The sequence below is a fragment of the Rhea americana genome, unplaced genomic scaffold (assembly GCF_003343005.1).
Source record: "Rhea americana isolate MKP2758 unplaced genomic scaffold, rheAme1 scaffold_109, whole genome shotgun sequence".
NCBI classification, from domain to species: Eukaryota; Metazoa; Chordata; class Aves; order Rheiformes; family Rheidae; genus Rhea; species Rhea americana.
In genome coordinates this window covers 33,603-47,778 of record NW_028185139.1, presented here as the reverse complement: position 1 = coordinate 47,778, position 14,176 = coordinate 33,603, and the positions used below count along the sequence as shown (strand labels likewise).

Here is a 14,176-nt window from a genome sequence, read left to right as displayed (position 1 = left end):
CAGCTGTTGCATTGCTACACTTCTGCCATGGTTGCCTGTGCCTTTTGGGGCAGATACGTTCCTCCGCCCTGAAGATTGTTGTGTTAAACCAACAACAGCAGGAAAAGTCAAGCWAAAGAGAACTTTCCACTCTCCACACTCACACCAAGTGCAGGTGGAGAATGGTTTTATAATGACCTTAAATCAATAAGGCTACGTGAAAGAACGAAGRTATATTTGGGGAGCAGACAGAAACAGCAGAGAGGAAGGAGGCAAAGAACTGGCTATCTCTTAGCAGATTAAAGAGAAGAAGAAAGTGCCATGATTCTCCATGAGTCACCAAGAGGCTGCTGGAGGAAATCTCTATGAGCTACGAAGCCTACAGCTCCTGTTTTTCAGGTAYGAATTTTTGCTCACAGGGTCATCTTTTGAAGATATGTTTATAGATCTCCCTTGATGATCAGGACTAGAAGGTCGGATACAAAGTGGGTGATTCATGCAAAATGTTACCTCGCCGGTACCCAAGTGTGCTGTCCTTTATGGACTCTTTGGCCGAGAGTTTTCCTTGCTTCGCTCTCATAGTTTCCGTGGGGTGCCGGGTGCATCGGAGGCATGTTGTAGCACACAAAGCAGCTCCCTTTCGGGTCACATGAACTGTGCTATCTCCTCCCCACCCTCCGCTCCCGGCACACGGCAGCGCTGTGGTATGTACAGGAGATGTGACTCTAGCAGCGAACTCTACACTGACGTATTAGGCAAGTGATGGTGTTATCAGGATTAGGCCAGATCCTGACCAGATGTAAACCACTGGAGCCACACACACCAAGATGTTTCCAGGAAAACAAATCATTCAAGAAAAAAATGGCAGCAGTCTTCTTCCTCTTTTTGGCAACCAGCAATTCTTTTTTAAWTTTTTTTTTCAGCTGTGGTTTTAAAGTTTAGATGACAACATAAATATTTTCACTGAAAACAAAACTTTCAGAAAAAACCTCTTCCTCTTTATTTCCAAAGGCCAAACTTTCCTTCAACAAAATTGCAACCAGTGTTATGATGCTGCCTGGATGYCCTGCTTGTTGCCACTGGCTGGGAAGCTGATCTGTTGAGACCYGGGGTTTCCAGCAGTGGATTTCAAAATTGTCCTCTCTCTGATGTTTTAAATAAATGAAGGCAGCTGTCTCAGCCATACATCTACCCTAGCCAAAATATTGTTCATTTCAAGTGGATTTGCTTCATTATAAATTGTCTACAAATAATTTAAAAAGCGACAGTGTTTCTTAAATTATCTTATCAGGCTCTTTAAATATTGAAATGCATCAAAAATTAATGCTTGACAGTTCAAGGCATCCTTAGTCCTGGTTCCTACAGTACTCTGGTATTAGAGCCAACTCCTCCCAGCTCTGGGACTTGAACAGGAGGTCCTGACCATCGAGAGGACACATCCAGTCCCTGCATCGGTGCTTGGCCATAGGGGCATTCTTCATGGGAGGGAAAGGTGGATGTTCAAAGAGCTAGAAGTGTTTCAGCAGGAGAGTGTCAAAGAAGCACAAGCAGAGCCTGGAGCAAATGTGTAGTGCTGTGTATGCCATCTWATCATGCTGTTGCTGTGCTTGTGATCTCCAGGTCCTGCAGCACAGGTCCAGGAGGTGCCAGGATCAGCAAAGAAGCCCAATGCTCATGGGCTTCATGCCTTTCGGGCCCCAATGCTCRTGGCCTTCCAGATCCATCTAGCCATGGAGCCCAGAGTGTTTCCGGACGCAGGAACTAGAACCATCAGGGCTGTTTCTGAATTTAGGGATATCACAGAGACCAAGCTGCTGAGATTCTCTTGTCTCCTCTGCCTTGGAGGTGGCTCTGGTGGAAGTGAGGAGAGGGGGAAGTGGAAAGCACAGCATGCTGGCTTTACCTGCCGGGGACAGGAACATGGAGAGCCTACACACGTAGAAATCAGTGTCCCAATGAACTCWTCTAGTACTGGACCCGAACTCTTCCTTGTCCTCCAAGCAGAGATCCCAGAATACAATCATTTTATTGGATACCAAAGAGAAATTTCTTGTTTCCCAACAGAACAGAAATGACAAAATATGTCACTGATTCAAATAACTTCTTTGGAAATGCCAATGKGCCATTTTGCATGCCTGCTTCCAGGCTGGTGTTTGCCAGAAGGGAGCTGGGGAGATTAGACCAGCTCCCTGACTTCAGTATTTTGAGGGCTCMTCCACCTCTGTTGCCTGCATGGCAGATTGCCCCAAGCTCCAGTCCCTAGGGCTGCCATGAGGCTTGCRGCCAGGCAGATGAGTTGGCAGGAGATCAAAATGCAGGGTTTCGATGGATTCCCTCTTTCCTGACTTCCACCTCGGCCCAGCCCACCAGGTTGTACTGGAGAGTCGGCAAAATCAACACGTTCTTCTGGAACATTTCAACTTTGACTAATCAAGAGAGTTTCTGACAGAAAAATGTTCCACTGGAAAATTTCTGCCCAGCACTAATTAGCATTTTTCTATTAGCTTTGTCCTGAAAGCACAGTAATTTATGCCTTGGTGAAATAAACAATCACTTAGTGATCGCTAAGAATTGGACTTTCCCCAGGTTTGAGACATATTTGCTTATGCTGTACAGAAAAAGGCTTACTCACTTGCAAAGCTTTACATGCTTAACACGGGCAAAGAATGGCTGCCTGACTTCCTTGTACTTTACCTGGGCACAGGCCCAATTGCATTTTAATCAGTTTGCACTAAAAAAGAGGGGAAATTACAATTCGAAGGGGGGGGGGATATTTTTACTTGCATTGCAGCGAGGCCTGGCCAACATCAGAGACAGGCCATGTGTGTGTGCAATGAGAGGTAGACCTTGCTCAAAGAGCTTGAAAGGTAGATGGAGTCAYGAAAAGCGAGAGGAAGGCAGGAAAGGACCCAGGTGTCTTAGAAGTTCAGGCTTCTGTAGCTCTTCTTCTGCCATACGACTACATCCTAAGCTGAGTTTCTCGCTAAATCGTGGGATAATTTTGGTCGCAAGGGACTTCTGGATGGAGACTCTGCCCYGACTCAAAGCTGGGCTGACTTCCACGTTAGATTGGGCTGCTCAGAGCTGCGTCCATCTCTCCTAGCGTGTAAATGCTGTGTAAACACAGCTGAGCCCACCTGCCCAAATGCGCTGAAGATATAAACCGCTGTCTGTCCATCTGCCCTTTCTCCCCAGCAAGCCTGTACTTTGGGACCACATCCCAAATGCATGCTGCCAAATGCAGCACAACAAGTCCCTGGCGGTCTTCAGGAAACGGCTGTGAGCTCTGGGCATACGGCGCAGCTCGTGCTGCAGCGAGAATACCGCTACAGGGTCTCCCAGGGAAGCAGGCGGCTATATTTAAACCCCGCTTGCGAAATGTGCATTGATATTCAGCGAGAGGCTTCAACGCCTCCTCGACAGCGCAGCCCACGCGTGGGGAAGAGCCCGAGTGGCTCTGAAGACCGAGGGCCCCATCTCCTCCCAAGGTTGCCACATTTCTCATAGTGCAAGGAACGGCCTCCTGGGGCCGGGGACACGGTGCCAGGCCGTCCTGTGCCTGCAAATGCCAAGTGTGATGGTGCTCACGGCAGTGCGTGTGGCTGGGCCACCCCAAATCCATCTGCCTGGCAATTTAATGGCAGCCTGCAGCTACTTGATGGACAGGTTCAAAGACCACAGAGCCCAACTCTCCTCCATAGGAGCAAAGGACACATGCAGAGGTGATGGGCAGAGCCTGCTACCAGCTGGAAGGATTTTTCCTTGGGATGGTTAGCAGCCTGGAGATAGGAGTTGGCATGGGGTCCCCATCTGGGGGCTCAGGTTTGGTGGGACAGCAGGAGGTTGGATGAGAGACCTACAAGGTGTCCTTCCCACCAGCTCTCCTGCAGATCTGTTTGACCATGTGCAAAGCATTGCTGCTGATGTCCTCCACATGTCCAACTGTCAGATCAGCCAGATGTTCTCCCTCTATTTTTCCTTTTGCCTTAGGAAAATGCCTTTCACCTTATCACCCACATGCMCTGACACAAGCTTCACCTCTCCCTGCAGGGATGGGATGGGACAAATGGAAAAACTCTCAGTGGAAAATATGAGAAGCTCTTTGGCCAGTCTGTAGTAAGGGCCGAGTTCAACGGGGGTGGTGTCACTTGGCCGGGAGGGTGACATGCAGCGGCTGTGCAGAAGGGCAGATCAAAGCTAGCAAGCAGCCTCCTCCCTCGGCCTTGCGGTTATCAAAACGCTGCATGCAGCATTATCATGATATACTCGAACACCTAAAACCTCCTGTATGTTTTTCTTCAGTTAGGTACACCTGTGGTTTTCAACGTTTCCTTCGCAGAGAGCAGGACACTCATGCAATGAATTGAAGCTGATAGCCTTGTTTTTGTAAGCCTGCTTTGATACCCTTCCCAGGAGCAACGTGTGGAAGCCAAGAGACCTGTGAATTGCAGACATATTCATGTGCTCAGCACCAAATCTCCTCTCTTTTTCAAGCCATGTTATGGCTGCTCCGTGCCCCTCTCTGGACCACACAGTAAAGCACAGAACTGTAACCACAGGAATAACCCCAGGAAAGTCGAAAGTACTATTCATGTACTTAAAGGTGCTTAAGCAGATGTTTAAGTGTTTTGCTGGATTGAGGTCTCACTTGTGCTAGACTACAGGGCTGGAAGTGACCTCCTGAATCACCAAACCTGTCCGRCAGTCAACGCCGGCATGTGTTCCCATCCAGGCACCCTCCTAGGAGGAGCCTGAATCCTGCTCTTGCAGGGTTGAAGAAATCCCAGGACAGATTCGTAGGAGGGCTTTCCCTCCTCCCATTCGTTCCCACCGGCCCAGCGGCCAGGCTAGGTGTGCGTCTGGGACRTGAGGTAGCTGCTGGAGCTACGTCCTCCGCCAGACCTCTGAGACACCAACGAGCAGGAGCTGAACAGGCATTTGAAGTGGCCTCTCTAAATGGGTGATTGGTAACGTAAAAGTGTCAGAACATAGTGTGTCGTTAATTGTAGCAGTGGAGCTGGTGAGCCCTCAACTTYCCTCTGCCGAGCGTTCAACAGCTGTTTAGGAAAAGGCCCAAAGATGTCTTTCACCCACCTCTTTCGCCCGGGGAGCCCGGTTTGAAGCAAGCAGTTAGGTCCCTGATAACTTCCTCACTCCCGGCTGTCACTTCAGCATGCAATAATAATGACATATACTCAGTCTTGCCCTTCTGCTGTAGCCTGAACACTCGCAGAGATAACGAAGGGCAGAGTTAAGGTTAATCATGTGGCTAGTTTCCCTTTCTGGAACTGAAACCTGGGAAGGATGGAGAGGTAGGAAGGAGAACGAGGAGTGATTTATGCAAAACTACATCTGCAAGGAGCTTCCAAACTGCAGCTTCCCCTCGTCAGTGTTGCCAGCACGTCCCATGGTGGCTACTGTAATATCGGAGGAATGCTTACTCCTGCTACTGCTGCTAATCTGGGAGCCGTCACGTGGCTCTCCTATAGCCGCTCTTGCTCCAAAAATTTGACTCTTAACCTTCCCTCGCTGCAGACATGATGTATACTGCATTGAAATGCTTCCAAGGAACAAACATACAAAACCCTGACCTATAAGCAAAGCAAAGTAAACCAAGGAAGAAAGGGAAAAAAAAAGTATTTCTGGGAATAAAATGATGTGAGCCTGAAGGAGAGGGAGAAGGAGAGAAATCCACTTTGGTCGTTTCTATTAGCCCCACTTAAGGATTCCTTCAGGATAAAATAGCAAGACGTTAATCTGGGGAAGGGAAGAAGAAAGGAAAGGGGTTCAGAGGTGCTGGGGCGGCGGGGAGGGGGGGAGTCGGCAGAAAAGATTGTTATTTATTTATTTTCGCTCATTTATGTGTCGAATGAAGCCGCAAGCTGCCAGATAGCTTCTTTTCGACAGCTTGAAGTTACTGTTGGGAACAGATCCATGTATGGAAGCGAAAGCAGAAAAGCACAGATAAGCTGCGATCCAGCTATGCAAACCATCCTTAGAGACACTTAAAGGACAAGCGCCCCGGCTCCTTTCCTCATGGTGAACGCAGAGGCGCAGCCGGAGCGGGGCTGCTCTTCCCTCCCGCTCTGCCCCCGGCTGCAGCCACTCGCCCAGGGTAAGTGCGAGGCGGCGCGAGCGTTTTCTCGGGGGCGCCGAGCTTCTCGCCCGGACCGTCGTCCCGGGCAGACCCGCAAAGCTGCGGCTGCGGGAGGCACGGGGCCCGCAGCAGCTCTGCCGGGGGAAAAAAAGAGTTTTGGGTTTTTTTTTTTTTTTTCCCCTCTCTGCTGCCGTCGGTCCTGCTTTCGTTTCGAGCAGCGCGTCCCGTTTCAGCGCGGCCGGCTGCGGGGAAGAGCCCGCTGCAAGCGCCTGCTGCTCCTCCGGGCGCCCGGCGGCCGTTCCTCAGCGCCGCTCCGCAGATCGGAGGTCGATTGCCTCCCTTTTGTCTTTTTCCTTTTTCTTTCTTTCTTTTGTTTTTTTTTCCTTTGCTCCGGCCGTTTTTCGGACCGCCGCCGCGAAAGGCGGCCCCAGCGAAACCAGCTGCGCGCTGCTGCCGCGGCCGGCTTCCCTCCGCGCGCCGCGAGCTGGGCGCCGGCCAAAAAAAAAAAAAAAGGAAAAAAAAAGGGGGGGGGGGAGGAATGAAAAAAAGCTTCCTCCGCGGCGGCGTTTCTGTTAAACAGGATGCCGAGAGGGTTTCGCGGCTTGGCCTCGAGTCCCGTTTTCCTTACAAGCCGCGGAGCAGCGTTGCGGGTAGGAGCCCGYCTGCGTTTCGGCGTTCGCGCTCCCCCTGCGAYGTCTTGGCTAAAGTTTGCTCCTTTTCCAGGTGGGTTAATAAGCTGGGAGACACCTTCCTCCCCCCCCCCCAAAAAAAAAAAAATAATWAAAAAAAAAGCGGTAGAGCAGGGGAAGCGAAATTGCGTGGGGAAGACCAAAAATCCCGTCGGCAGCGYGGCCGAAACTGCGGGCTGCTCCCCCCGCTGCGCCGCAGGGCGGTTTGGAGGGGGCCGAGGCGGCGGCGCGGGCCGGCGGCGTCCCCGCGGGCCCGGGTGCTGCGAGCCCGCCGGGAGAGGAAAGGCTTTTTCCCCGCGGCTGCCTCCGCTCTGCCCTCCCAGCGAGCCCACGCGCTTCCCTTTCCTGGCGGGAAAACCAGAGCGAAAGCGCCGTTAACTCCCGAGGCCCTCGAAACTCAGGTTATTCCTGCCGAGGGCTCCGAGCGTCACCGTGGTCCAGACGTAATCGTGTCGTTATTGCCTGGGGTTACTGCAGGGCGAAGCCGCAGTTGCTTTGGTTTCCACACTTCAGCATATTTGGATTTCTTTTACGTTCAACGCTGAACTTCCTCCCGCGCTTGGGATGTTTGTTTTTAGGAGCCTTCCCAAATCCCTGCGACGCTGAACGCTGACGTCGCTGGCAGAAAAATGCAGGTTTCCGGCTCGAGAGCGCGCCAGCGGGGCCTTTCCCGGGGACGCGAGGAGGGGAGAGCCGGGCGCTCCCCGCCGGGAACCCGCCCGGGGGCACCGCGGCCGGGTCGGGGTCCGGCGGGCGGCCGAGCGCCCCGGACCGCCCCGGCTCGCGCTCCGCCTGCTTTAGCCACGGCTATCGACCCGGTCTGGAAGTAGCCAAAGACCACGAACGCCCCAGGTCTTCTTCTGCCCCTGCTTGGGAAGAGATCTTCCCCCGCCTGGCCGGGAGCTTCGGTGCTCGGCTCCTTCGGAGTCCCCAGGGACCACGCCGAGCTGAGCGGGGTGCGGAGCCCTCTTCCCACCCGCGGCCTCCCGGGGCTTCGGGGCTCGGCACGGGCGGTTTTGTCCCGCGGCTGCCCGCTGAGCCCCTGTGCCACCACCACCTGCCGGTTCCTGCTCTTCCACGGACTTGTCCTTCCTTTCCGACTGTTTGGCTTGGTTTTTCTTTCCCCGCTTATCTAAGCAAAAGCAGGGAATTAGCAGGGAAAATGGGAAAATAACTTAYTCCATCTGGTCCTTTAAAGCACATTAAATGTTAAGCCCCTCCGGCTCGTCGGCTGCTATCGCAAGCTGACCTCCGGATTTAGCCCGGTTGGTGGAGCGCGGCTCTTGGAAAGCATCTCCCAGCCAGTGTAAGTGCCCAGCACGGGAGCAGCATGGCTACCCTGGATTGCCCCGGCTTTGGCTCGGAGAGGAGATCCCCGTCCCTACGGATGGTCCCGATGTTTGCCCCGCTGCCCGCTCTGCTGGCTTTCGGCTGCGAGCCGCAATTCGGGCCCCGCAATTCTTCCCTGCGTGCTTTTCCAAAGACATAGCTGTGCCAAAACTTGAGAGGAAATCTTCTAGCAGGACTTCCAGATCTTCTTGGGAATGCTCCTTCCTGGGCTAAATACCGTAAAGGGACAAATGGGCGGCTGCGAGAGATGCCCTCGTTGTCCTCTCTGGCTACATTGCAAAATCCACCCAGCAGGCAACAGGTTATGTGCTCAGCGAGCAAACACTGGGTCAGATTTACTGCAGAATATTAGCACTTTGGGAAAATCAGATGGTTTCTTTATAGACACTCCGGACACACCTTTTGAAAGCGCCCAAGCTCCACTCGAAGACCCTGCATCGGTGAGAGTCCTTGCATTTATCAAGGCTGGGCCAATCTGCCCAGATGTCCACCTGGCCTCCTGCGTGCCTGGCAAATGCCTCAGTGCGCTAAGAGGTCTGCAGATGGGCCTCCGTGGAAGGGCTCGAGAAAATTTTGGGCCCTTAGTGATGAGGGGATGTCTGACTTCAGCGTTCGCACCTTAAAAATAGCCAGGCAGTCTATTTTTAAGCTGGCTTTGATGCCCAGACCTTGAGGAACTCTACGAAACTGGGCAAGCTGATAAGTGTTTCGAGCTACACCACTGCTCGTGATTTCTAGATGTTTTCTGTCCCCGTTGACAAAAACATACCCAATTTGAACATTTGCCTCTGTAACAGCCAGTCTGGTTATCATGAAAGGCACCTTGGAGCATGCAAAGGAAGGAAAATCGTGGAACAAGACGAGCTCCACTTCTTCTTCACGCTTGTCTCCTGCTGGACAAACCATCCACCCCCAGTGACTCTTTCCCCACCGGCCCCAGATTTGCTGACTTTTTAAACTTATTTGGTACTACCAGCAGGTTGCATTGGTAATTTTGTCCTGCTGGTCAGCGATGGCTAGCTCCATACACGTTACTCTTCTCTTTATTATCTCCAGGCTCTGATAGCTTCTCACATCGTTGGCTTCTTATGGATCTCCTGTGGCCATCGGTCAGGGTTAGCCACCCGCGTGGACGTTGCTGTCGCTTTGCTGTAGGCAGTGCGCTGCCGCTCCTTATGCTGCTGTCCTGACAGAGCGGTGGTACGGTCAGATTTTCAGATGCTCTTTCAGGTTTATGAGGCTGCAGGTCTCCTTTTGACTTGTCAGTCCACATTCCTATGATTTTTCCTCTTGGATCATGTCTCCTCGACCTCTCCCTTCTCTTATCTCTCCCCATTTGGTGGCTCCACAGTTGTTGCCTGCCTTCCTGGTGCCAATGCTCATCAAAATGCAGCTGTTAACTCTGAAGTCTACTGACRGCAAAAAGATGCCAGTACTGTTAACAGCTCTGGCATGCATACAGGAATACCACATTGCTGGGTAGAGGTCCTTCGGCTGCAGAAGGGGGGGCAGAGCTTTCTTGGTGCCTAGGATAAGAGCTGAACGAAGGAGAAAAGCCCATATTCCCATCAGCTTTGCTAAGACCCTGGTACTCCACCAGACATGGGGCTTCAGACATCCTAGTGGACTGGTTCGACTGCTGGATCTTTGCTTTTACCCCCACGGCCATGCCCTCCTGCTGCCACTGTGCCCCCCACCCTCGCAGAGCAGAGCGAGCTGCCCAAGCCCCCGCTCCGTCGCGTTTCCTCGGTCTCCAGCCCCCATGCGGGCTGCGTTCCTGGACTCAGAGCTATGCACTGGAAACCGTCCCACCCCCGGAAGAGACAGGAGCGCTCSCACAAGAGCACGAGGTCATCTGAGCGAGCCGAAATGCAAGGGGGAAGAAGCCAGCGCTTGCACAATCTGCAGGAGGAAACATCTGTGCGCACACACAGACACACACACGTCCCTCCTGCGCATACAAACCCGGAGATTCAGCCTCCCAGCCCCGCTTTGCTGGACACGGGGGACGGCCCCCAGGAGAGCGGAAGATTTTCATAAGCAACGGGGGGTTTTTGAACCATGAGACAGGTGGCAGAGGAGCATCTTCAGTCCAAGTGTAGCTGTTAACTCTGAAGTCTACTGATGGCAAACAAAGTGTCAGTGCTGTTAACAGCCCTGGCACAGATATCAGGAATGCCACGCRGCTAGGTAGGGGTCACGACGCAGCAAACAACCCAGGGAGCTGCGAAGACGCCACCTGGGTTAGGGTGGCTTTCAAACAGGCTCCGTTTGAACTTCGGGGATGGGAACAGGCCCGTGCACGACGGCATGGGAAAGGTGAAAAGAAAATCCAGTCTCACGGACAATACAGTTTCATTTCTCAAAAATCCTTCTCAGAAAAAATACATCAATCCGGAAGTTACGGCCGGTTTTCTTCTGTTTCTCTTCTTTCTTGTTTAAATTTTCTCTGCGTGCGGGACGGTGCTTATCGAGCCCAGGACACGCAGCACTGGCCGCTGCCCCGGTGCTGCCTGGCGGCGCAGTTCGGAGAAGGCGACCATCACCGGTTTGTACATCTTGGGAGGTGCAAGCAGCGAAAACTGCTCCCAAATAGCTGGGTCTGCGAGCGAGGCGGGGAGCCCCTGTCGTTCGCGGCCGGGGGCACCGGGCTCGGGGCGGCAGAGCCCACCCGCGCTGTGGCTGTCCCCGGGAAACGCGCCTCGGTTGACGTCGCCTCCGCGTTTCTCCCTCCGAGATTCTGCGGTTTTGGAGGGGSGAAGCAAAGCTGGGTAGTCTGGGAGGGAAAGGATGCCGCGGGGACTGGCGGCTAAGCCGGGGACATCTGCTCCTTCGTTTTCCAGGAGCTGGTTTTGGCCCGTGGGGCAGGCACGGGCGTGAGACGCCGGTGGTWACGTGCGCCGCTGTTGAGACGAGTGACGGCTGTGAGAAGGCTTTTGCGTTTCCACTCCTTTGGGCCGAGCAGGGAGAGAGCTCGCACCCAGCGCGCCCCTTACACTGGCGTCAGGTGCTCAAGATATTCTGGGCACGTGCTGAAGCTCTTCTATGTAACCCTGATGACCAGAAAGCAGGTTTTTCCAAAAGAAAAACGAGATTCTGGAGCTGAATGCTACGGGGAAAGGGTGCTGGCTGGTTCTGCATGCAAGACGTTTGCAAAATGCAGGCAGTCCTCCCCCTTCCCAAGCTCCCTGAATTCACAGCCGGCCCCTACAGCTAATCCGGCCTCCGGCCCAGGTGCACGGCAGGTGGTTTCCCGTGCGAACGCGCTCCTGCGTCTGCCGCGCGCGGGCTGCGCTCTGCGAGACTTGGCTTCCTCCAGGAAAACTCTCTCCCCAGCTGTTAAAGGCTGCGGTCAGCAATTAATGCTGCAGATTTGTTGTTTAAGCCTGCGTGAAATGCAGCACAGAGCAAGCGCTTGGGGGAAAGCTTGCAAGCGGCACGCGCGTGGTTTCTCCCGTCACCTCTGCAGGCTCCCGCAGCGGCACGGCGAGAGCAAAGCCTAAGTTGCCAATTTTTCGCAGACACGCACAAGTGTCCTGCTGGGCACCACTTTCTCCCTGGGGTATGGTCTTTGCACTCAGCTTTCCAGAGCTTGGAGACACCCTCTGCATCCAAGAGCTCGGGCCGGCCAGCGTGCAAAGCCTGCCGGCGGCCAGCTTTACGTGTGCAGCCCCCCTTGGGGTTAGCAGGACTCGGACTGCACCAGCTACTYGGAAGCAGCTCCTCAGGCCCTGCCGGAGCAGCTCCCGCGGCACTCGAGGAAGGCTGGGGATGGCGACGGTCAAGCGCTAACCCCCAAAGACTCACCGGTGACACCTCCAGCGTTATCTGAACCCGCAAACTCCGGAGCACGGAGCAAAGCGTCCCACGGAGGAGCTATGGGGGACTGCCCTTGCCTTGACCGCTCGTCCCGCCCGCAGGGGCGCACAGGGGATTCTTCAGACACGGAGGGCTGAGTGCCTCCCTCCTCTTGCCCCAGGTGCGGAGCGGAGGCTTGGCCCGCGCCGCTCGGCCCCGTGCTCCCGACGCCACCGCCGCCGTTAACGCCTTGTTTGCCCGTCTCCTCCTTCGGCAGGGAGCAATCGTCGTCTCTCCGCTCTCGGCGTACGCAGGCAGACGCCGCGGGGGAGCCTCCTCCAGCATCTGCAGGGGGGCGCGGGCGGTTCGGTGGCTCCCGGGGAGACCTGTGGGTGTGCATGAATGAATGAATGAGCGAGCRGTTCGTTAACAGCGGCGTGAGAAGCTCCACGATTTCGAGACCGCTAACGAGCGGCCGGAAGGGCGTTTGCAGCGGCAGGTGATCGTTTGCGCCGTTGCAAAGAGAGAGACGTGGCCGAGAAGGCAGAGGGAGCAAAGCGCTGCCCCTTGCCGCAGCCCGGGCAGTGGAGGTGACGTCCTGGTGCTCCAGTTTGGCACCACGTTGAGTGAAGGAGCTGGGAAGTAGGTCAGCAGCACAACTGAGGGCAACGGGGAGCTTTAGGGAGAACCTGGCGGCTGACAGCTAATTAAAATCTGCCTCGCGCTGGTTACTGCTGCAATGATTAGATCGCAGCGTGCGCTGCAAGAAGCAGCGGCGGGGGCCGTTTGCTGCGAGCAGGTAGATGCCGTTTGACCACACCGCTTGTGTGCCACCAAACCCGTGCAGCACCTTGCACCCGCTGCCAAAGCAAAGGCCACCGATAYATGTCCCCTGCTCAGCTCACCTCAGCTGTGGATGCCTTACGAAAGGCTTTTGGAACATCATATGCATTTTATACCAGATCCCAACCAGAGGAATTTATCTCTGCTTGAGGAAATGGCGATGCAAACCCTTAAAAAAAAAAAAAAAAAAAGGAAAGAAAAGCACAAATGAAATCCACAGGAAACCTCTGTCCCGTTATCTTGCCAGCGGTAACAGAAATTACAGGCACAGCAATGGGGTGAGATGGAGAAGTGTTAAGAGGGGGCAGGAGCTAGAAATGTGGCTCCGTGTCCCCACTGGTCTCCTTACACCAGAGGGCCTGGACACACAGGGCTACTGAAGGTAGTGGGGCACTTGCAACTGCTCAGTGCATGCCTTGTTGGCCTTGGTCCTATTTTAAGTTCCCAAAGCCACAGAGTTTGGCCTGAAGGTGGGACAACAGGTTCATCTGCTCCTTGCTGGAGCCTGGAAGGAGTGGAGGGACTGTTCAGCTGTGGCCTTCGGAGACTGGGTGGATAGCRAGTTGCCCCGAGGAAGGACACTTGGGCCAGCCTGAGGGGTGGCATGTCCCTGGGTGACTGCCAGCCTCGCAGAGCTCGGAGGCAGCAGCATCAGGGCTGGCATGGGAGGCTCAAGGGTGTGGGCTGACCTGCGTGTGGCCCTCACGGGGCCCTCAACAACCCCTGCACGCACGGCAGACCTGTCCCCAGAGCTGAAGCCCAACCCGGGAACCCCTCGTGGTGCCCCGGCCCCCCCCCCGCCTCCCCACCAGGGCCATGGGGGACAGACAGAGGAGGGCAGCCCTCACCAGCCCTGCCGGCTTCCCCCCTCCAAGCCCCCGAGGGCTTCCTGAGCCGTGCTGCGGGGCACCAGCAGCTCCCAGAGCTGCCTCCCCCCGGCAGGCTGCAGCTGGGGTCGGGCTCGACCTGCTGGGCTGCCGGGAAGCCGGGGGTCCGGAGCCCCGGCGGGCAGGACGGGCGTAGGCAGGGGGCAGGGGCCAGGCAGGGCTGGGGGCAGGCAGGGGGCAGGCAGGGCCGGGCCGGGGGTGGGTCCGCAGCCAGCTCTGCCTTTCAAAGTCCCTCGCTCCGAGGAGGAAACCGGGTAAAATTTGCAGCAGCGGCAGGAGGAGGAGGAGGAAGAGGAGGAGGAGGAGGGCGGCTGGAGCTGCCACCGCCACGGCGCCGGGAGACGGCGGCTCTGCCCCTGCCCGCGCAGCGCCGCGGGGGGATGCGGAGGGAGGGCGCTGGCTGAGCGCATCCCCGCGCGGTGCGGTGAGTGCGGGTGCGCGCGCGTGTGTGCGGGTGTGTGTGTGTGTGTGTGTGTGCGCGCGGGTGTGTGTGTGTGCGCTCCCTCCATCCCTCCCTCCGTCCCTCCCTCCTC

General features: G+C 55.3%; 1 protein-coding gene across 2 annotated transcripts in view; it reads left to right on the top strand.

Annotated features, from left to right (window-relative positions):
• Nucleotides 1-5,894: 5,894 nt before the first annotated feature.
• The window catches only part of SLC8A1 (solute carrier family 8 member A1), a 15,935-nt gene continuing 7,653 nt past the window's right edge, over nt 5,895-14,176 (top strand). Inside the window, exon 1 of one of the 2 annotated variants that reach the window (XM_085311241.1) lies at nt 5,895-6,094. The gene's annotated coding sequence lies outside the window, so the exon portion shown is untranslated. Of the gene's footprint in view, nt 6,095-10,913; nt 14,068-14,176 lie in introns of those variants that run through there. The other variant, XM_085311251.1, reaches the window with a different exon arrangement.